The sequence below is a fragment of the Prionailurus viverrinus genome, chromosome B3 (genome assembly GCF_022837055.1).
Source record: "Prionailurus viverrinus isolate Anna chromosome B3, UM_Priviv_1.0, whole genome shotgun sequence".
NCBI lineage: Eukaryota > Metazoa > Chordata > Mammalia > Carnivora > Felidae > Prionailurus > Prionailurus viverrinus.
In genome coordinates this window covers 43,141,577-43,165,974 of record NC_062566.1, presented here as the reverse complement: position 1 = coordinate 43,165,974, position 24,398 = coordinate 43,141,577, and the positions used below count along the sequence as shown (strand labels likewise).

At 39.7% G+C, this 24,398-nt stretch overlaps 1 long non-coding RNA gene across 1 annotated transcript in view; it reads right to left on the bottom strand.

The window, feature by feature from the left end:
* The window catches only part of LOC125168353 (uncharacterized), a 132,026-nt gene that overhangs the window by 34,702 nt on the left and 72,926 nt on the right, over positions 1 to 24,398 (bottom strand). The window contains exon 2 of the long non-coding RNA XR_007153103.1: positions 12,629 to 12,751. This is a non-coding gene — a long non-coding RNA (uncharacterized LOC125168353). The remainder of the gene's footprint in view (positions 1 to 12,628; positions 12,752 to 24,398) is intronic.

Sequence of the window (24,398 nt, the reverse complement as noted above, 5' to 3'; positions counted from 1 at the left end):
ATTTTTTAATTTCTTCTCTAATTGCCTGGTTGACCTACTCATTCGTTAGTAGGGTGTTCTTTAACCTCCATGCTTTTGGAGGTCTTCCAGACTTTTTTCTGTGGTTGATTTCAAGCTTCATAGCATTGTGGTCTGAAAGTAAGCATGGTATAATTTCAATTCTTGTAAACTTATGAAGGGCTGTTTTGTGACCCAGTATATGATCTATCTTGGAGAATGTTCCATGTGCACTCGAGAAGAAAGTATATTCTGTTGCTTTGGGATGCAGAGTTCTAAATATATCTGTCAAGTCCATCTGATCCAATGTCTCATTCAAGGCCCTTGTTTCTTTATTGACCGTGTGTCTAGATGATCTATCCATTTCTGTAAGTGGGGTGTTAAAGTCCCCTGCAATTACCACATTCTTATCAATAAGGTTGCTTATGTTTATGAGTAATTGTTTTATATATTTGGGGGCTCCGGTATTCGGCGCATAGACATTTATAATTGTTAGTTCTTCCTGATGGATAGACCCTGTAACTATTATATAATGTCCTTCTTCATCTCTTGTTACAGCCTTTAATTTAAAGTCTAGTTTGTCTGATATAAGTATGGCTACTCCAGCTTTCTTTTGGCTTCCAGTCGCATGATAAATAGTTCTCCATCCCCTCACTCTCAATCTAAAGGTGTCCTCAGGTCTAAAATGAGTCTCTTGTAGACAGCAAATAGATGGGTCTTGTTTTTTTATCCATTCTGATACCCTATGTCTTTTGGTTGGCGCATTTAATCCATTTACATTCAGTGTTATTATAGAAAGATACGGGTTTAGAGTCATTGTGATGTCTGTATGTTTTATGCTTGTAGTGATGTCTCTGGGACTTTGTCTCACAGGGTCCCCCTTAGGATCTCTTGTAGGGCTGGTTTAGTGGTGACAAATTCCTTCAGTTTTTGTTTGTTTGGGAAGACCTTTATCTCTCCTTCTATTCTAAATGACAGACTTGCTGGATAAAGGATTCTTGGCTGCATATTTTTTCTGTCTAGCACCCTGAAAATCTCATGCCAATTCTTTCTGGCCTGCCAAGTTTCAAAAGAGAGATCAGTCACGAGTCTTATAGGTCTCCCTTTATATGTGAGGGCACGTTTACCCCTTGCTGCTTTCAGAATGTTCTCTTTATCCTTGTATTTTGCCAGTTTCACTATGATATGTCGTGCAGAAGATCGATTCAAGTTATGTCTGAAGGGAGTTCTCTGTGCCTCTTGGATTTCAATGCCTTTTTCCTTCCCCAGTTCAGGGAAGTTCTCAGCTATTATTTCTTCAAGTACCCCTTCAGCACCTTTCCCTCTCTCTTCCTCCTCTGGGATACCAATTATGCGTATATTATTTCTTTTTAGTGTATCACTTAGTTCTCTCATTTTCCCCTCATACTCCTGGATTTTTTTATCTCTCTTTTTCTCAGCTTCCTCTTTTTCCATAACTTTATCTTCTAGTTCACCTATTCTCTCCTCTGCCTCTTCAAGCCGAGCTGTGGTGGTTTCCATTTTGTTATGCATTTCGTTTAAAGCGTTTTTCAGCTCTTCGTGACTGTTCCTGAGTCCCTTGATCTCTGTAGCAAGAGATTCTCTGCTGTCCTTTATATTGTTTTCAAGCCCAGTGATTAATTTTATGACTATTATTCTAAATTCACTTTCTGTTATATTATTTAAATCCTTTTTGATCAGCTCATTAGCTGTTGTTATTTCCTGGAGATTCTTCTGAGGGGAATTCTTCCGCTTGGTCATTTTGGATAGTCCCTGGCGTGATGAGGACCTGCAGGGCACTTCCCCTGTGCTGTGGTGTATAACTGGAGTTGGTGGGCGGGGCCGCAGTCAGACCTGATGTCTGCCCCCAGCCCACCACTGGGGCCACAGTCAGACTGGTGTGTGCCTTCTCTTCCCCTCTCCTAGGGGCGGGATTCACTGTGGGGTGGTGTGGCTCGTCTGGGCTACTTGCACCCTGCCAGGCTTGTGATGCTGGGGATCTGGCGTATTAGCTGGGGTGGGTAGGCAAGGTGCACGGGGGCAGGAGGGGCAGGCTTAGATCACTCCTCCTTAGGTGATCCACTTCAGGAGGGGCCCTGTGGCAGCGGGAGGGAGTCAGATCCGCTGCCAGAGGTTTGGCTCCGCAGAAGCGCAGAGTTGGGTGTTTGCGCGGAGCGAGCAAGTTCCCTGGCAGGAACTGGTTCTCTTTGGGATTTTGGCTGGGGGATGGGCGGGGGAGATGGCGCTGGTGAGCGCCTTTGTTCCCCACCAAACTGAGCTCTGTTGTCAGGGGGCTCAGCAGCTCTCCCTCCCTTTGTCCTCCAGCCTTCCCGCTTTCCGAGCAGAGCTGTTAACTTATGACCTCCCAGACGCTAAGTCGCGCTTGTTGTGGGAACACAGTCCGTCAGGCCCCTCCGCTTTTGCCAGCCAGACTCAGGAGCTCTGCTTGGCCGGCGATCCGCCCCTCCGCCCCGGCTCCCTCCCGCCAGTCCGTGGAGCGCGCACCGCCTCGCTGCCCTTCCTACCCTCTTCCGTGGGCCTCTCGTCTGCGTTTGGCTCAGGCGACTCCGTTCTGCTAATCCTCTGGCGGTTTTCTGGGTTATTTAGGCAGGTGTAGGTGGAATCTAAGTGATCAGCAGGACGTGCGGTGAGCCCAGCATCCTCCTAAGCCGCCATCTTCAAGAGACACATTCTTTACACAAGTACTGCTTGGCTGATAAAATATAAATTTGCAGCTCTCAGGAACCAGCATGCCACCATTTTGAGGAGAATGGTCCATGAACAGAGGAAAGCAGAGTGAGAAAAAGCTAATAAAAGTCCCCTTTGCTTAGCCATTTGGAGGAGGTATAATGGACGTTTGTCTGGAGGCCAGCACTTTATGAATACTCTCCCTTTGGTTAGGGAATTTCCTGCCTCCTCAAGTTAAAAGTCAGAAATCATGCTTTCCTAGACCTCCTTGCAGCTGAGCACAAGCATGTGATCCAGGCCTCACCAGACACTCCTGTGAAACCTGCCTTGAGAAGAGACTAATGTGAAGAAGAAATGCCATGTGGAATCCATTTTTGCCAATGAGAGTGACAGCACTGCCACTTGGCTTTCAGACATGACACTGGTTAGTTTCTGGTAACACAGCTGGCGATAGTACCTGCATCAGTGAAGTTAAATTCCTGCTGGCAGTGGAAAATGTAGCATCGAGTGCTAGGCGGGAGTTGTGGAGACAGAAGCAGTGTCCCAAGATAGTTCTGATGCCTGCTTCAGGTGGTGTCCTAGAAGTTCAGCCTTGAAGCTGACTCTCTAGACCTTATGGCAATTCTGTGACCTACCAAATATCCTTTGACAATTTTTTCGTTACTTAACCAATCAATTAGATTTCTGTCACTTCCAACTAAAAAGTCATGTTAATAGAGATGGATAAATGAATGAAAATTCTGTGAGGTAGGCATTATTATTCCTATTACAAATATGAAAAATAGCTCTAGTAGTATTAAGTGCATCCTGCTCAAGGTTACACAGCTGGTAAGTCCTAAAGCAGAGATTTTAATTCTACTCTCTATTTTTTTAATCTCCAAAGTTCATCTTTTTTTAGTGTGCCATTTGAAACATGCTTTCAGAAATAATCTTGTGACAGAGAATAGATTGGCTTGCTCAGAATTCATCCCAATCTCCTTCTAGTATGCATTCCTGAACTACAGACATTGGAAAGCTAAAACTGACATTTCCCATACTCATTTGCAACTAGGAATATGATTGATTAAATGTAATTACATGAAAATTGAATTCAGAACTGAGTCAAATAGGAGGGAAGTCAGGCCTTCATTCTGGTGGTGCAAATCAGGTATACAAGGTTTGGGGCTAACAACTGAGTCTGTAATTTTCTGATGCCTAAATCAGCAAAAGTTGTGAGATCTTGGAGCTGGCAGGTTCCGCATGGGCTTCTTGATTCCCCAGCTTCCTATTCATTGCAGAGACAGTTCTCTAGACAGGTCAGCTCTGTGGTAGTGTTCTGGAAGTCATTCCAGAAAGCCTAACCTAGCGCCTACTCCTCCCAGCCTTATAATTGTGAGCATCTGATTCCTTGTGTCCAATCCTTTTCTGTTTAACTACTAGACTGGCTTCTATTATCTGCTTCTGAATCCTGTCTAATAATACAGCACATATAGAAGTCAAGTACAACATAACCAAGAAGCATTGCATGGAGATTCTCATCTTTTCTCAGAGTCACAATTATGGGGGGGCAGAATATGTATTTGATATTCAAGGTGAATTGATATATTGAAATAAAGAGCACCATGGCCTTTCCAATCTTCCCATACTTGTATCTCAAAAAATGGAGTGTATCAGTCAAGATAGAGGAAAGCAATAGATGGCTTGTTCAAACTTGACTAGACCAAAATTTAAAGATATGCACAGGGCATACAGAGCCATAAGGGTTATGCAGTGTCTCTCAACCTGCAGTAGCAAGAGGAAAGAGTCTGCTATAGACTGAATGTTTGTGTTTCCCCAAAAGTCATAATGTTGAAATTCTAACACCCAATGTGATGATACTAGAGAACGGGGTCTTTAGGAGATAATTAGGTCATGAGGGTGAAGCCCTCATGAATGGAATTGGTGCCCTTATAAAAGAGACCCCAGAGAGCTCCCTCGCCCTTTTACCATCACAGGAGGGTATAGCAAGAAGTTAGCAGTCTACAACCAGGAAGTGGGTTCTCACCAGACACCAAATCTGTCAGCACCCTGATCTCAGACTTCCAGCCCCCAGAACTGTAAGAAATAAATCTCTTGTCCATAAGCCACCCAGTCTATGCCATTTTGTTATTGCAGCCTGAACAGACTAAGAGCCATTATGGAAACCTGGAGACAGTTATGTAGAGAGGATGCTTTCCAGCTGCGACCTTTGGTTGAGGGACGACGCTAGCTCGACCTCACAGGCAGAGGGAGAAAGGGGCAACCTCACACTCTGCCCTCCTTTCATTCTCCTGCCCATTCACTGAATCCACCTGGAAGGCAGGAGACAAGGGCCTGTGTTGTAGTCCTCACAGGACAACCTCCGGGGGTGAACAATGGAGAGTCCATTTGAGGAGAAAATGGGAGATACCCAGCATAGCAAGTAGAAAATCAGCAAAACCCAGTGCAGTAAGATATCATGAAGATTGTAGGTCAAAGTGTTTTGGTGCTACTGAATTTTTTAATGCTCACAAGTTGAGTTTATTAATTCTTTTTAAAAATGGTCAAAATAATCTGATCTATGTGATTCAAGGGCATTTTAGTAAGATTCATACAGAGTGTCATACAGTGTGAGAAGTGGAAGTCACCTGAGAGATCTCCATGAACATTTCTCATTTCATAGATGAGGAAACTAAGACTTGGAGGGATGAGATAAATTCCTACAAGGTCATATATCCAGGAACTTGCAGAACCAAGAGGCACACCCAAATCTCATGATGCCCAATGCAGGGCTTCTTCACATTCTGCAACTAAAATCCTTGCTGGACACGAGTTATGCTTATGACAAAGTGCCAGACTGTGATGTGGTTGCAGTCTCAGTCTTGTGCATTCCTCTGCCTTGGTTTTATTTTTCTCTTCATTTTGAACATTTACCTGAGAGGCTGAATTTCAAAGACACTTTTCCTAAAAATAACTAAAAGATATGCAGGAGGAAATCAGCATAATGTATTTTATCTATAATTTACAGTGTGTAATCTAAAAATGTGCAACAAAGCAATGCTGGTAGTGCAGAGAAAATTCCCCTGGGATATTTGGTTCCATTTTAAAACACCTCAGTATGGGGGGATGTGGGAGCAGCAGCCTGTGACACACTTCCATCAGGGCAAAATGTTATTCTAGTGATTCACAGCAAGAGGCCTGACAAACACTTCGAGTCGATATAAAGGTTCTTGCCATCAGAATAAAATGAGAATTGCAGTGGGTGGTCCCATTCTAGCCTCATGTCTCCTTCTACTTCTGTCCTGGCTTAGGTGGTTGCCCTGGAAACAGTAGGGTGGCAAACAAAACCATTTGGAACAACTTTTAGGAAGCCTTACGCACGAAAGCCTGATTTTTATTTGATGCTGTCCTTTTTCTCTTCTTAAAGGGTGGCTTTTCCAAGGTTATCATTCCCTAAGAGGGTGTGCTCTTTGGACTACCTTGGAAGTTGGTTCATTCTAAAGTCTTTGGCAAGGTCCAGTTGGAGGGCTGGCTAGAGTTTGGCAGATAGCAGGGGAAGGGGGCTTTATTTTTCATTATTCAGTTCTGGATCCCAACACAGATGGTCCTGATCTCCTCCTCCCCCACCTAAGAATTTTTCTAAAATGACACCCAAGTTTTTCTTGGCAGAAGTTATAATTCCTGGCAAACAGTTCACTGCAGCTCTAATTATGATGACAGCTTTAATGGAGAAGATAATCATATTAAATGGTTCTTATTCAGTTCCATGTGATGAATTAGTGATTACCATGAAATGTGTTAAGCAGCCAAAAGTCAGGGGAAGGGATAATGTACTGAGCTACAAGTTGAGGTTTGAGGGATTCCAAAACCAGTGGGAGGAAGGACAAAATGACCTTTAAAGAGATGATGATTTTAATGTCTCTTGTGGCTTACATAGTAAGAAACCCCTTTTTCCTGATGTGTCTGTTAAATAAAAAATTATTCTGACATTTGTTAAAATGGTAAAGAATACTTTATTCAAGACTATTGCAATAGGAGCTGGCTCTATGGCAATAGGAGAGAGATCAGATTCAACTCCCCATACAAGAAAAACAAGTGGGTGTTATTAGCCAATGTGCAAAATGAGGGGTCAGTGGATAGAAAATTACTAACAGGAGGTATCAAGAGTAGAAAAATTCTTTTCTAACAGAATTCCTGTGAAAGGCTGACCATGGACTTACACATCAATGGTGAGTGATGGGGGACTTGACCAGACATGTTGGGTGACTAGATATCAGTGGTGGGGGTACTCTCACTAAACGTAATTGGCAAGATTCTTGTTAAAACAGGACAGGACCAAGACTGAAGCCTTAGAATCTTTGTCGGTCCTTCCTCCTGTTCAAGGGAAAAAAAGAGACATTTTTCTTTCCTCTGAACAATTTAAGTCCATTTCTTGTTCAGTCCCCTTTTGTTATTAAGGACCAGCTAAACCATCTGTTGGGAGTTGGTAGTGGAGGATATTTGCTGCATGGTACAAATAATCAGGCATTTAATTCAGGAAATTTCTATGAAAGTAAAAAGAAAAATAAAGATTAAGGTTGAAGCAGACTATAAACCCAGTTTCTGAGTCCAAAGGGCAGGCAATTGATATTTCTAGATAGTGGCCATCTTTAGACAGTGAAATGAAGGTGATGGTGGCAATCTGATAGATTTCCTAGTCTGCAGTTTGAATGTCTTCAGTGATGGCATAATATCAGTGCCATGGTTATGTCCCAGAGCAGAGCATGGAAGATATGGACCTTTTCCATAAACTTTCTGAGGGTCTACTTAGCAGCATCAGGCTTAAAGGCTGCCCACTGTCCAGCTTCAGCTTGCAAAACGACCTAAGATCCCAATAAATATCTGCACAGTCAGGTTTTAGTTCTCAGTGACGCCAAGTTAGGAAAGTGGGAGAAAAATTGGAAATATTCATTTGGATAGTTCTGGAAAGATATTGAAGAAAATTAGAAAAACTGAATATTTGGGAAGGACTAGTTCTTCTAATTAAGGCAAGTTGACAGGATTCACTCCAATCTGTAAGTTTATAATAAAACCTCAAAGACAATGACCAGACTAGAGTCTGACGTCCACAAAGGTAAGCTATAGATTTTCACTGAAGCACAAAATTTCTCTCTACATTAACCCCTTTTTTCACCAAAGTTAACCAAAGTATGATTATTCCTGTTTATAAAATAAGTCTGGTCATATTATATTTGGCCTATTATTTACATAAGTGCAGCAAGAGTAGTAATTGACCACATACATCTTTGAAGTTTGCTTTGCTAGAACTTTTCATAAGGAATCTCAACTTAGACTTTTAAAAGCCTCTCAAGGTTAGGAACCCAAGCCACGAATTTGCCACCAGATTTCACTTGCAGTATCTATAGATTTAGGTAAATTTCTCCATTCTCTAGGTCTCCAAAATATCCTAACGTTCCTGGGCCTGCCAAGAAGAGACCTTTGTTACTCACCTACAAGGCTGAGAAACCTGTAAGCCATACCAGCCCAGTTTTCCCAAAAGGGCTTTGAAAGCATTAGCTCCATAAAGTCAACCTTAGTTCCTTAAAACTATTTGGTCATAACTGATTCTATGCTCATCAGTCTAAAATATGACATTCCACTCAAAGTCTTGGTTATATAACAAATGTTTCCAATTATGTCTTGTTCAAGGAGGACAGATTCTTATTGGACTTACGCAAATGATTATATTGCCATGAAAATAAGAACACTCAGTAAGAGTTTCTGAATTCTGGAGGAATCAGGGCAGGGAGAAAAGATAAATGTTTCATTTCTGTTTACAAAAATTATTATCTATTAAATCGCTGTGAGTTATAGCTTAAGAGAAAAGGAAAAGGGGTTCCTTAAATCCAGTGGCAATCTTCTGAACAAAAACCATAATCATCCTTCATCACTTCATTCATTCCTATGTAACTCATTCTTGTTCTGCTTGCTCTTATGAACCCATCAGCTTCTCCACTAGAGTTCTAGGATGCTTTCTCAGTCAAATGGTGTGGTCTCAAAATTATTTAAGCAATGCCATTGGAAACCCTGTATCCAGAGACCTGTCCTAGTGGGATTCTGAGACCACTCCTTTCTGTTGAAGATGAGGCACTCTGGCCTACAGCTGATTGTAAGTACTTTCAGAGAAGAATCAGAGTCAAACAAAAACTATTAATGATGAAAGATCTGAGGAGAATTCATCATAAAAATAATGCAATTGGCAAGGGAATTTATGTGGTGTAGAACATTTAAAATGTTAACTAGAGTTATGACTGGTGACATTATGACAGAACACATCATGGACAGTGAGGGTATTGACAAGTTTCATAAAATTTCTGAAATATTTATCCATACAAATATTTTATCCATACAAATAAAACTTGGAGAAGGTTAAAGTAGCTTTTATTGGACAATACTTTTCATGCAGTTGAACATATGAAATAAAGCTAATTGTTTTTTTTTCTCTTTTTCAAGATAAAAGAAAAATCCTTTAAGATCTTGAAGGAGCCGTCTGAGAAATGTCAAAGTCAGTTCAAGATAAAGATTTCATTTAGGATTTGATCTGGGGAGGGCAAATTGTCCAAAAGGTCCAAGATGGAGGGCGCGTGAGTGGCTCTGTCGGTTAAGCATCCAACTCTTGATTTCAGCTCAGGTCATGATCTCACATCATGAGGTTCATGAGTTCTGGCCCCACGTCAGGCTCTGTGCTAACAGTGAGAGCCTGCTTGGGATTCTTTCCCTCCCTCTCTCTGCCCCTCACCTACTCCTGCACACACTCTCTTTCTCAAAGTAAATAAATAAGCTTTAAAAAAAAAAAGGTCAAAAGTTTTGAATACTTGACTAAATACAATCCCAGATTATGGTGAACAATACTTAGCTACACATTTAACCAAAGTCACAAAAAAGAATTCAAAAGTAAATGTCAGAGATAACATGACTGTAACATCTTTTAAAAAATTAGTTCTTTTAAAAGTGAGAAGACTTGGTTCTCTTAAACAATTAAGGATATGACAAAGCATATAAAGCACAGGAAATCATTCTGAGAAGACACGGTATCTGTTTCCTAGGAGAATTACACAAAAGGTAGAAAAGCTTTTACAATCTCTTATTAAGAACAGACCAATAAATCAAGAAAATTTTGTTATTTCAACAAAGAGAAAACCAAAATCTAGTTTTGCATTAGTGTACTTTTAATATTAAAATGTATTTTCAAAAACCTTATAAATAAACATATCCAATAAGCCAGATTTGACCACATAAGATTCCTTCTCCAAGATTCCTTTTCTGAAAACTTTCTATAACTTTTTATACCCATTCAGTTTTTGTCCTATTTTTTCCTTTTTTCCTTTTGGGAAAAATTACATTCTTCTTACCTTAACAAAACCCTTCCTACATACACTGTATACTTTTCTCTCTTTTTTTCAATGTTTATTTTTATTTTTGAGAGAGAGAAAGAGCGCAAGCAGGGGAGTGGCAGAGAGAAAGGGACAGAGGATCTGAAGGGGCTCTACGCTGACAGTAGACAGCCTGATGTGGGACTCAAACTCATGAAATGCGAGATCATGGCCTGAGTGGAAGTCGGATGCTCAACCAACTGAGCCACCCAGACATTCCCACTGTATACTTTACTTTATCAAAAATACATTCTACTTTCCTTACATACCTGTCATGCAATGTTGTTTCATTTCACCCTTATTGTTTCTAGTAGCTTCATTTACAAGTATCGATTATACTTTTTAATCATTAATAACATTTTAACAGAAAAAACTAGGAAGTAGGCAACTGTGAATTGTCTCTTGTATACCAGCATTCTGTAACAGACTAGCAAATTTTATGAATATACCATCTCACAATTTTATAAGTACATATATGCTTTCTGACAGTACTTTTCATTGTGTCAGAAAGATGTTATCAACAGACTCAAATATAGTTAGCCTCTCTATATCATATAAAAATAAGAGGCCAAAGGTATATAAAACTTAAACTTGTGCTTAGAAATTTAAGGTTTAATAGTTTCTCTTAGAAATGATCTCAATGTTTAATGAATGTCTCTATTTAACATACATATCTCTAAGGTTGCTAATACAAAAAATATTTTGTAAATTTTTTTAGGCATATATATCATAACATTAAACAAAGCTAGCCCTCATCTCAAGTTATTTCCCTGTTACCTATTTTTACAGCACATGCATGATAGGCAAGTATCAAAAAAAAAAAAAAAAGAAAAAGAAAAAAGTCACAAAAGCAAAGAAACCTAAAAATGGTTAAACACCAAATATATATTTGTATTATACTTGATGCTTATACTTAAAGCATTTGAATTAGTTTCTATATTTCTGGAAGATTTAGGAATATTTAATTTATATAAGCACTTCTCTCTAAGCCAATTATTTTTTTTTTAATTTTTTTTTCAACGTTTTTATTTATTTTTGGGACAGAGAGAGACAGAGCATGAACGGGGGAGGGGCAGAGAGAGAGGGAGACACAGAATCGGAAACAGGCTCCAGGCTCTGAGCCATCAGCCCAGAGCCTGACGCGGGGCTCGAACTCACAGACCGCGAGATCGTGACCTGGCTGAAGTCGGACGCTTAACCGACTGCGCCACCCAGGCGCCCCTCTCTAAGCCAATTAAAAAATGTTTAATGTTTATTTATTTTTGAGAGAGAGAGAGACAGAGAGAGAGACAGAGCACAAGTGGGGGAGAGACAGGGAGAGAGGGAGACACATAATCCGAAGCAGGCTCCAGGCTCCGTGCTGTCAGCACAGAGCCTGATGCGGGGCTCAAACTCACAAAGTGTGAGAGCATGACCTGAGCCGAAGTTGGACGCTTAACCGACAGAGCCACTCAGTCATCCCTCTAAGCCAATTTAAGAATCTCCTTCACAAGATTTTATAAATTTTTTGGCAATACCAACTAGAGATAGAAAATATCACATATACATAACACAAATATACAAACATAACTATATAAACATACAGACAGATGCAAAGAGAGACCCTGTCGCTTTCATTCTAAAATTGTTGCCATCAGTCAGGTAAACATAGCAATAAAAACTCACTGGTTTCTACAAAATAATTGGCTCTTGTTTTTGCTCCACTTTATATTTTTATCCCAAATTGTGTTTCTGACAGATGGAACAAGTTAAGGTTACCTGCTTAATTGATGGTTAATGCTTTTTACCAAGATTTATGGAGGAACATTTTAAGATTTTGTTTTGCCCTACATGTACTTTCTTTGGTGGTCCCAAGGTCTCTTGAGAGCCTTCAATGTGGGTTGGGGAACCCAAAATTCAAGCGACTAAAAGAAACTGAGGGGCTGGAATGGGAAAGAGAAAGTCTTGCAGGGGTGGACAGAGAGATGGAGGAGGTAGGGGCTTGACAACAGTCATATCAATGGATTCAAAGACTGAAGGTGCTAAAAGGAAAAAGGAGAAACAGAAATAATGCTGAGAGAAGTCTGAGAGGAACCAGTTTGGGGGAGTCACTGAGGTTCCCAATTATCTCTAGTAAAATTATTCCAACAAGAAAGGAAGTAGAGAGTTAGTACCATGGTAGTGGAGCATATAGTCAAAAGGGGTATGAGAAGGGGTTTTCAGTCTACTGAGATCCTCCCTTGTTCTTAATTCATGGTACCTTGCTAACAAAGAAGGCTGGGACTCTAACCCAGCTTCCATTTGCCTGGAACTCTAACACACTTTCTAGAGTAGAGGCCTCCAAAAGAGTCAGGAATTTGCCACTTAAGAGTCAAGGAGTAAATCCCTACTCAGAAAGATCCAAGAAGACATCCATCCAGAAAGATGCTTGCTTAACAGGTACTTTTCAACCAAAGGATCGTGGAATTCTAACCTAGCCTCAGCAAGTATATGCTGAATCTTAAGAATCAAAACCTGCCCTTAACCATGCTTTAACAGCCTGTCATCCAGAGCACTGGCCCAGGAGTTAGACTCACCAGTAGATCTCTAACCAGTCAGGAGTGAAATAAAGTCTTCAAAAGCACAAACTTGGGGTCCTGGATGAGAGGTTCCAGGGGTCCAATGATGAATTCGATCCCGTCCACGTCATGGCACCATAACTGTTAAAGAAAAAAATATTCCGGCACTTATTAAAATGGCAAGGAAGACATTATTTAGGACAATTGCAATAAGAGCACTGTAGTAGGGGAGAGATTACAGCAAAGACAGCAGGGGATTTATAGCCAATAGGCAGAGTGAGGGGGTCAGTGGATGGAAATTACTAAGAGGAGATATCAGGGGTAAGGGGATTCTTACTAAACCAGCTTAATAGGATTCTTGTTAAAACTGGGAGAGACAGGCCAAAGACAGAATGGGGCCAAGGTGGAGACCTAATAGAGAAGAAGACTCAGAGAAGTCTGACTAAACTATGGTCAAAGAGAGAATCTGTCAAGTCCACCACTAATATACATACTTTTACTTACAGTGACCCAGATATGGAAAGGTAAGAATGGAAAGGAAGGAAGAAAAGGTTTGTTTGCTTGCAGTGAAGAAATTTTGCAATAGCCAAAAGATACTGAGGGCCAAGTCTTTAAAAATAAAGAGGGGATCAAACTGAGTAATAGGGTTACAACTATAAAACAATAAGCTGGCGTTTCTTGTGTTTACAAATAGGGTGACCAAACTCAACCCATTTTGCCTGGCACTCACCCAGTTTTAGGACTGAAATCTCCCTCGGTTCCAGGTAACCCAGAAAAGTTAACCCAAAGCTGTCTCAGGTTTAAAATTCAAAGTCCCACATTCTGGGAAACTCTTCAGTCCCAGACAAACTGAGATGGTTGATCACCCTGTGTGTTTAAAGAGCTCTGAAGTTACAAAAAGAAGTTCCAAAATCATTTTGAGTGATAGCACATGACAAATCAGATGTTTGGCTTTCAATATAAGGAGTGTTAAAAAAAAAAAAAGAGCTTTATTTGTTTAGTCACATATTATGTAGGAAAATAAATATTCACCCTGACTCCTATTTAGTTAGAAGTATGTATACATAGATACTTTATTTCAAATAAAAGCCCAGGGGCACCTGGGTAGCTCAGTCAGTTAAGCGTCTGACTCCTGATTTCGGTTCAGGTCATAATCTCGTAGTTTTGTGAGTTCGAGTCCCATGTCAGGCCTGCTTGGGATACTCCCTCTCTCTCTGCCTCTTCCCTGCTCACACTGTCTCTGTCTCTCTCAAAATAAATAAATTAAAGTTTAAAATAAATAAATAAAAGTCCAAACACCTCTCCACAAAAGTTTGGCTGAAGAAATTAATATAGTTGTGTACAATTGTGCATGTTTTCTTTTTAAATTAATATATTTATGTTTTGCTGCAAAATTCTTACCAGAAAAAAAGACATTCAAATTTGCTACTCATTCACCTGTAAGCTACAGTAAATGTAGTTGCATGTGTGATATCCAAAGTGTGTGTACGTGCATGTGGTATTCTATGGGGAAGCAACCTTCTTTACCCTCATTATCTCCAACCCCTAATTTATCTGTACTTTCACTCATTTTTCCAAAAGGTGTGTTGTTCCTTTAGAAGACTTTGAGAGATGGGGGGTGTTAAGAGATGGATAAAGAAGATTAGATGATAGCAAAATCTTGCTCAGAAAGCTCTGCTTTTGCTATTTTGCTCCAATTAGTCAAAAATACCTTAGGGTGACATTAGTTTATCCTTTCCAAATCCGTTTTACATGTTTTCCCATTTATGTGAGGACCTTTCTCCTTAACAAGAGGGGGCTGGGAAAGCTGGGAGGGGATGTGGTAGCTGGGACCCTGGGACTTGTCTGAGGCTCACTGGAGCTAAAGGGGAAGAGATTCAAGAGGAAGCAACTTAGGGAGAGGCTGAATTAAAAACCACTTTTAGGGGTGCCTGGGTGGTTTAGTCGGTTAAGTGTCCGACTTTGGCTCAGGTCATGATCTCGCGGTTTGTGAGTTCGAGCCCTGCATCGGGCTGTGTGCTGACAGCTCAGAGCCTGGAGCCTGCTTCAGATTCTGTGTCTCCCTCTCTCTCTGCCCCTCCCCCACTCATGCTCTGTCTCTCTCTCTCTCCTTCAACGATAAATAAACATTTAACATTTCAACACTTTTAATGCCAAAGTATCTAAATAAGAGACAAACAGGGGAGAACACTGAAAACAAGGTTAGAAACAGAGTATACGGTAGAAACTAAAATAAGGTAGCTGCCTGATGGCAGTGGACATTTTAACCAGGACTTGCTCTTCTGCCACTTGGCACTCCACTAGACTGCGTTGTCCAGTGTGGGTGGCTAAAAAGAGTCACATGTTCAGGGTTCTGAGTCTGAGCAAGGGTATTTCATGTGTTTGATTTTCTAACTTGCACCCCTTCTCAAAGACAAAGTAGCACAGCTGGCTCTGGGACTGCTGGGAACCCAGAAACTTTCAGCAGATTCTTGAGTTCCTCCAACTCAGTTGTCAGGGTAAGACAGAGTTCTGGGTTGGAAGCAGGGTCTCAGTGAGATGGACTAGTGGAGCTGGTGGAAGGAGACTTCATCTCTCCTTTTACTCAGAAAGGAGCAACCAGAAGACAGCTATGACAATTTCACATCATCACACTTACTAATTTTTGCCTCTTTCCTTTATGACAGAACTGTCCTGGAGTGTAAGTTCTCTTAGACTTCACCACTTAAGCCCTGGAGCCCCTCTAACCTATTCAAAGGCTTTGCTCTTTCCATAATCCACTCTGTCTAGCATTTCCACATTTCCTCTATCTATTAGAACATTCCTATCTTCATATAAAAATGCCAGAATAGCTTCCACCTTAAAATAAATCTATCCTCCCCTGAATCTATGCCCTTCTCCATCTACCCCCTCCTGCTGTGCAGATCTACTTATATCACCATTCCTAAAATCAGTGATCAATGCTCAGTGTCTCCACTTCCTCACTTCATAGCCTCTTTTCAGTCTTCTCTGATCGTTTTCTTCCCTACAACTCCACTGAAGCCCTTCTCAGGATCACCAATGACCTCCATCTCTCTAAATCCTCTGAACCTGTCCCAGTCCATCTCTCACTGGACCTCTCAGCAGCACTTGACTCAGTAAACCGCTTGGCTTCTGGGTCAACACACTCTCTCAGCCTTCCTCCTACATTCCTGCTTGGCTTCTTCTTAGTCTGCTGACTCCTTCCACTTATTCTTGATTTTTAAATTTGTCTAAACCTCTTCTCTTCTTTAAATATACTCACTCACTTTGGAGGAGATCTTATCCAGCGCCATGGCTTTCATTTCTATCTCCTTCTCAATAATTCCCAGATCTATATATTCTCCAGCTCTGACATCTCCCTTGAGCTCCAGACTTAACAATCATATCATGCCTCCTACTTGACATTTCCATTAGGTGTCTAATTAGAATTTCAAGTTGAACATTTTTTAAATAGAACTTGATCTTATCTCCCCAACATGTTTCTCCCATAGTTTTCTCACTGCAGCTACTGGCTTTGCCATTCATCCATGCTATGGTCTGGATGTGTCCCCCCAAAACTCATATGTCAAATCCTAACACCCAAAGGTGATGATAGTGGTTGTTAGGGCCTTTAGAAAGTGCTTAAGAACACCACGGATGGGATTAGTGCCTTTATGAAAGAGATCCAGAGAGATCCTTAACCCTTACCACCACGTGAGGACACAGCAAGGAGGTGCTGGCTATGAACCAGTTAGAAAGCCCTGACCAGAAGGCGACCATGCTGGCACCATGATCTCAGACTTCCAGCTTCCTGATCTGTGACCAATACATTCTTGTTGTATAAAGATACTCAGCCTGTGGTACTTTATAGCATCCTGAATGGACTAAGAAAACCCAGTACCTCAGAATGTAAACTTAAAGCCCATTCTTAACCATTTTATTCCTCTTACACCCACATATCATAAAAATCCAATTGTGTGGGCCCTTATCTGTGCCTAATGGCTAGGGCTGGATGTCCTCAGAATTCCCAGCCACATGACTGCTAGGATTGGTGCTGTAGTTTTCACTCATGGTTCTATGGTTTCCAGGATTGGGTATGAAATGGTAAACCCAAAGTGCTTAAATAAGATGACACTAATGCAAAGGAGTCCCTGCACTCATCTTAGCCACTACAGTCTCTATGACAAGTGACTTTTGTTCCCAAAGAGGATGATCAATTGAATTTTTCCAAAAGTCAATTTCCCAGAGAAGGAAACCCAAGGGGTAGAGGAGGCATCAGGGGTGGGGCCTCTTGGGATCTAATGTTTCCAATCTCAATGGTTGGAAATATTCATATGGGTTGGACTGAGCCAGGTGGGTTAGTGGAAGGTTGGAAAAATGAAGCAAGGCTTATTGGAAAGCTGCATCTGCCTCTGAGCAGGAAAAAAACCAAAACCAAAAACAAAAAACCTCCTTTCCTTTTCAAAGTGTCAGCTATTCTAACAGCCAAGGAGAAGAAATGTGTAATGAATTTTGTAATAAATTCCAGGAATTGCTAAATATATTTAATGAACCATGTGGGTTTTTACTCTGGGACCATGAATACTTGAAGCACAATGCAGATGTCTTGGCTGTACAGAATACAACCCAGATATTCCTCCATTTTCTTGAATGTGTATTTTTTGGAGTTGGCCTGCAGGTGGAGTTGTAGCCCACAGAGGGACTACACACAACAGTATAGACAAGAGACAGATAGGATGTTAGATTCAGATGAGTAATTAGGATATTGCCCAAGTAGATCTTGCCTCCTTGATTCCAGATGTGATTCATTTGGCCTTAGAAGATAACTAAGGCAAAATGACACCATAATCTGACAGACAGTGTCTCTCCCATTGATCTCAAAGCTCTTGGACGGGTACACTGAAGTATCTACAACCTCCTCCATGTCCAGGTAGGTGATAAAAGAAAAACTGCCTTCTGCATAAGCCCCAATGAACTGCCCATGGGAAGTCGCTCGTGCCTTTGAAGAAAGGATGTCTATCTATGAGTAAAGTTGCCAATTCTCTCATAATGCTAGCTCTTAAGCTCAATACAGCAGGTTAGCATCCCCACCACACTTCCTGCCACACATTCCACTTCAGCTAAAGCTTGTAAATAGAATTGCTGCCCACAACTGCCTTGGCAGGAAGGCAGACATATTTGTAGCAGAGTCACAAATTCATTCACTCTGCACTTAGATGTATAAAGAAAATGCAGCTTCTTTATTTCTCTACAATACACCTGCTCTTCCACAGGGAACTGGGAAAAAGAACCCTAAATTTATCCCATTCAGTTCAATTTATTAGTTCAGTTCAATAATTCAAATAACCCCTTCATGTGAATTCTCTCTTTTGTTTCTTTAAGTAAAATATTAAATCTTTCAAATTTTCTCTTCATCTCTTTGTGTCCTTCAAAATAGCATCTGTGTGGACCGATAGCAGTAGAGATAGCATTATCTGGATCTTTACTGGTGAATAGTGGGGTGGCTGGATTTTCTGTTTCTTGGACTGGTGACCACTAAAGTATAGTTTTCCTGGTGTGGCTTTCTGAGATGAAGTACTACCTATCTCTGAAATTTGTAGTTCTGGCCTTTTTGAAGTTCCTATTCAGCTACCTTTTGGCTTTGACCACAGCCCTCTGATGTACTACTATGTTCTCTGAACACGCGGAACTTGCTGGGTCACTTGTACACCAGGTCATGTGGACCCAGGAGGGATGGCTCAAGATCATCTATCAACTCACCTCCCACTACACCTCCTCGCCATAATTCCTTGCCAAGACTCTGGCTTTTGACCTTGCCTCTTCTTCGTCTTCCTTAGTTCTTCCATAATCCTTTAGAACTGGAAGGTGAAGTCTTTAAGCAATTCATTCGTCCAGGTATTATTTCCCTTGTAGGCTATAGAAAAGAGCCTCATGGCTTAACTTTCATAGGTAGAAAGGATATCTTCTCTATACTAAAGAGAAAAAAAAACTGTGATTTGAGTTCCCCCAACTAGTTCTGGATAGACCTTAAATATGAATTAAAAAGATCTTTTCTGAACAAAAAAGGATCCATGCAAAATATAATCAAAGTATCAAAGGTCAGAAACTACTTTGTTTCATTGCTACACTGTCCAGTATAATAGCCAGTAGTCCCATGTGGCTATTTAACTTTACATGTAAAATAATTAAAATTAATTAAAATTTAGAAATTCAGCTCCTCATACTAGCCACATTTCAAGTTCTCAGTAGTCACATGTGGCTAATGGCCACTATATTGGACAGCAAAGATATAGAACATTAACATCATTGCAGAAAATTCTATCTAGCTATTCTAGAATTGTACCCTTCTTCTTTCCTGAAGTCCTAAAATGCCTTATTTAGAAGGAAGCTTCCCATAAGGTAAGTTTTGCAGCATATGGCACTACATCTAAAAAATATTTTTAAACAATTACTCCTAATAGTTGTTGCCCTAGACTCCTAAGTCAGTTAGTCAGTAAGGGATAGTCAGTAAGACCCACCCACTTCTCCAAGTATCAGTGATGTTCTCTGCTTCTCCTAAGGAGAGGGTATATAGTTTGTGGAACCTAGTGCAAAATAAAAAAATTTTAATTGTATTGAAAAGCTATTTTAAAATGTCAAGACAGCAGTAGCAGAGTACTAATGCAAGTACTGGCTTTTCTGAGTGAGGGGCCAGGATAACTGCATAGGTTTCACATCCATGAGGCTGGCTTTGTTCCAAGATAATCATATCTAAAAAAGAAATGAAGACAGCCCTGTGGGCTCACTGGGGAATTTGCTCATGAGCGGTAATGCCAGGGCCAAGCTCAGATGTTAACTCAGACAGCTGCCCAGGGAATGTCTGTGGCTGGAGGGAGCCACCTAGCCAAAAGGAAGCAATAGGAAATAAGGGCCCCAACATGTTGTATTGGAAAGCCCAATGCTGGAAGGTCTGGGCAGGTCAACTGCTTCCAGCTGGGTACATTTCCAAAAAAGCCAGCGCCATGTGCAGCCAGGAAAGCTGAGATTTGTCAGGGCCATCATTTTAGAAACTATTGGTGGACAAGTGAAAGGCCACACATCCAGAAACTTCAGGTTTCCTACCTAGACTGTTGATGTATGGTATCCAGGAGCTTGTGCACAGGGGAGGTCTTCCCTGCCTCAATCTGAGAGACAAGGAGATTTGAGGAAAAGCCAGAACAACAGCCACTCAGAATTTCAAAATGCCAATGAGTAAGATGGGGGGAAAAAGAATCTACTTATAAGTTGGCTAAACAGAAGCTGAGGAAAATAGATAAAAACAAAAAGATCTGAGGTGGAAGGTGAGATTTGCAAACTGTAAACAATCTGTAAGATAAGTAAATTAACTCCCACAGCTTTTTAGAGTGTAGCAGATTGGTACCTACATAGAAACGCTGGTTAAAATGCAATAAAAAACAATTTTTTTAATAAATAGCTAAGCTCAAAAGGGGGAAAAAAGTTTTCAGAATAAAAAGAGAACAAAACCATAGTGGGTTCAGTCTGAGTTGACACTCTGATTCACTTGATGGTCTAAAGAGTTCCTGTTCAGGGTTTTCTTCAGGTGTCCTTGTCTGTCACATTGACCTCCAGCCTTGGGCAAAGAAGTCCTGGCCCTGAGCCCATCCCAGGCTCTTGGCCACCCTCTCTGTTCAAGTTCAGAAGCTGCATAAAGGAATCTCTCTGAACTCCCTGAAACACAGATTCTGGGGACAAGTAATGTCTTTGGAGGAAGACCCTTTAAATATGAAAAGAGACATAGAAAAGTCCAACCTCCCAGCTTGGGAAATTAGCATAGAAGCTTGGGGTTTTAATTTCTCACATGGGACTTTTTAATTTTAATCCTGACCCTAGGCAGATAGCAAAGTTCCAGTACAGAGTAAAGAGGAAAATAAAATTTAAAACTAGATTAACCTAATAGAAATAAAAAAAGAATCAAAAAGAATGGTAAATAGAAAACAACATATATGGTAAAAATAAATCCAAATAGATCAATAATCAAAGTACATACAAATATTAATATATTGAACTTGCCTACTAAAAGATAAATTTTCATAGGGACTTTTAAAAATGCAACAATGTACTGCTTATTAAGAGATATGCCTAAAACACAATGATGGAGACGTCATTATGTAAATGGATAACATGTATTTTTAAAAAAATTAACAGAAATTAAATATAGTAATATCAACTTTTTAGCTTTAAGGCAAAAGGGTCATTATATAAACATACAAAGATAAACAGAATAATTCACACTGGATAAATAGTTATTTGGAACCTCAAATGTGTGTGAGTGTGTGTGTGTATAAATCAATCATAGTTGTAGATGATGTAAACAATATAAGTGATCCTACACCCAAAACTTAAAATACACATTCTTTCTAGCAAACGAAACATATATAAAAATTTACTATAATATGTCAAAAAACAAATTTCAAATGAATACCAATGACCCAAAACATGTTCTCTGATAACAGTGAGGTAAAATTAGAAATCAATATAATAGTTACACTGCCCTATTCATGTTAGAAGCTTCTAAATAATTATTAAGAAGGCGAGAAAAATTAATGGAAATTACCAAATGTTTAGCACTGCCCAGACAATGAAAACACTAGTACTAAAATGCGTGGTGTGCAATTTAAGCAGTATTTAGTAGGAAATTTAGAACTTTAAATGCATTAATAGAAGAGAAGGAAGCATATGCCTCAAAAGTTAATTAGAACAGAGCATTCAGAAGGAAAGAAAAAATAACAAAAGGAACAGAAAAAGATGAAAGAGGGGAAAATCAATAAGGAGTCAATACATCCTAAAACTAGTTTTTTTTCCAAAGACTGATAAAATAGACAAACTTTAATTTTTTCTGATTGATAGAAAAAGAGAAAAGTGAGAAGAAAGGGACATGACTACAAATAGAGTCAAAGTTTTTAAAAGCACTAGAAAATACAATGAATATCGTTACACAAGTAAAGTTGACAGTTTAATGAAATGGACAGTTCTCTAGAGATAGATAAATCACTAAAATTGACTTGAAAAAGAAACGGTAATCTATATATTTATTTATACCCATTAAATAAATTGAATCTGTAATTTTATTTTATTTTATTTTTTAATTTGTAATGTTTATTTATTTTTGAGAGAGAGAAACAGAATGTGAGTGGGGGAGGGGCAGAGAGAGAGTGGGAGACACAGAATCTGAAACAGGCTCCAGGCTCTGAGTTGTTAGCACGGAGCCTAGTGCAGGGCTTGAACTCAGGAAGGTGAGATCATGACCTGGCTGAAATCGGATGCTTAACTGATTAAGCCATCCAGGCGCACCTGAATCTGTAATTTTAAAAAATTGTATCCAAAAAAAAAAATTGTATCCATTAAGATAGGTCTCCTCAGGCAAGAGAAGCAAAAGCAAAAATTAACCACTGGGATTACTCTAAAATAAAGTTTTTGCACGGCAAAGGAAACCATCAACAAAAGGGTAACCTACTGAATGGGAGAAGATATTTGCAAATGATATAGCTGATAAGGGGTTAATATCCAAAACATATTAAGAGCTTATACAACTCAACACCAAAAAAAGAATAATCTTGGGGCGCCTGGGTGGCGCAGTCGGTTAAGCGTCCGACTTCAGCCAGGTCACGATCTCGCGGTTCGTGAGTTCGAGCCCCGCGTCAGGCTCTGGGCTGATGGCTCAGAGCCTGGAGCCTGTTTCCGATTCTGTGTCTCCCTCTCTCTCTGCCCCTGCCCCGTTCATGCTCTGTCTCTCTCTGTCCCAAAAATAAATAAACGTTGAAAAAAAAATTAAAAAAAAAAAAAAAAAAAAAGAATAATCTGATTTAAAATGGGCAGAGGATCTGGTCAGACATTTCTCCAAAGAAGACATACAGACGACCAATAGACACATGAAAAGATGCTCAACATCATTCATTATAGGGACATGCCAATCAAAGCCACAATGAGATATCACCTCATACCCGTCAGAATGGCTGAAATCCAAAACACAAGAAACAACAAGTATTAACAAGGATGTTGAGAAATAGAAACCCTCATGCACTATCAGTGGCAATGCAAATTCGTGCAGCCATTGTGGAAAACAGTATGGAGATGCCTCAAAACGTTAAAAACAGAAATACCGTAAGATCCAGTAATTCTACTGCTGGGTATTTACCCAAAGAAAATGAAAACATTAATTCAAAAAGATACATTCACTCCTATGTTCATTTAAGCATTATTTACAATAGCCAAGATATGGAAGCAAGACAAGTGTCCATTAATAGATGAGCGGATAAAGAAAATGGGGTATATATACACATATATGTGTGTGTGTATATACACACACACACACACACACACACACACACACACACACACACACAATGGAATGTTACTCATCTATAAAGAAGAATGACAACATGCCATTTGGAACAACATGGATGGACCTAGAGAGTATTATGCTAAGTGAAGTACATCAGATAGAGAAAGACAAATAGTATATGATTTCACTTATATGTGGAATATAAGAAACAAAACAAAGGAATAAACAAACAAAAGCAGAAACAGACCCATAAATAGAAAGAGAATACAAAGAATACAATACAAAGAGAACAAACTGATGGTTGCCAGAGGGGAGATAGGAAGATGGACAAAATGAGTGAAGGAGACTGGAAGATACAGGCTTCCAGTTATGGAATGAATAAGTCACCAGGATGAAACGTACAGCATACAGAATATAGTCACTGGTATTGTAATAGTGTTGTATGGTAACAGATGGTAGCTATATGAGGTGAGCATACATAACAAATAAATTTGTTGAATCACTATGCTGTACACCTGAAACTAACATAACACTTTATGTCAACTATACTTCAATAAAAAAAAATGTACCATTAAAAAAGCACCATGCCAACCAAGTACTTACCCACACAGGTGAGTTTAACCACATGTTCAAAACTTATTTCCTGTACTAAACAGACTTTCTCAATGAAGAGATAGAAGAGATCATTGCTTCATATTATGATATATATTTTTGATACCCAAAGTGCACAAAGACAATATGGGAAAAGAAAATATTTATATATTTAAATATTCTCACTTTTGAACACAAGTATTTTAAAATATTACCTAACCGATATAACACATCACAAGAGATAAGGTACAAAGCAAATATAATAAGATGTTAATTGTAGAATCTGAATGGTTAATGCATGGGAGTTCACTGTGCAGGCCAACTTTTCTAGTTTAAAATTTTTCATCTGAAAACCTTAGGAAAAGTAAGAAAATCTCTGTACATCTGCAACCTCTAAAAGCATATCATAACAGAATCCCAAGGATGATTGAAAAATCTATCAATGCAATTCATCTCATTAATAGAGATGAGCAATTTATAAAAGTGTAATTTATGAAAAAAGAAAAAACGTTGGCAAACTGAGAATGGACTACAACCTCATTACCCTGGTGAAGAGTGTTGAAGGATTGGGCTTGACTATTAGTGGCAGAAAACTTCAGACTATATAGCATTTTACTTCTCTCTCACGTAAGACTGGTTAAGTGGCCCAGAGCCAAGTTCCTTTATTATGTTTTGTGTGATCTTTATTCCTAAGATCACTCAAGTCCACTATAGTGCTCCAATTCAGTCATCACATCTGCATGTCAAGCCGCAGGAAGGAGAAAAGGTGAGAGTGCCTAAAAAGAGGCACCCTTTCCCCTTTAGGATATACTGAAATTTGCACATATGACTTCCACTTAGATGCCCATGGCAGAAACTAAGTTATATGCCCTCACGTAGTTGAAGGCTGGGCAATGC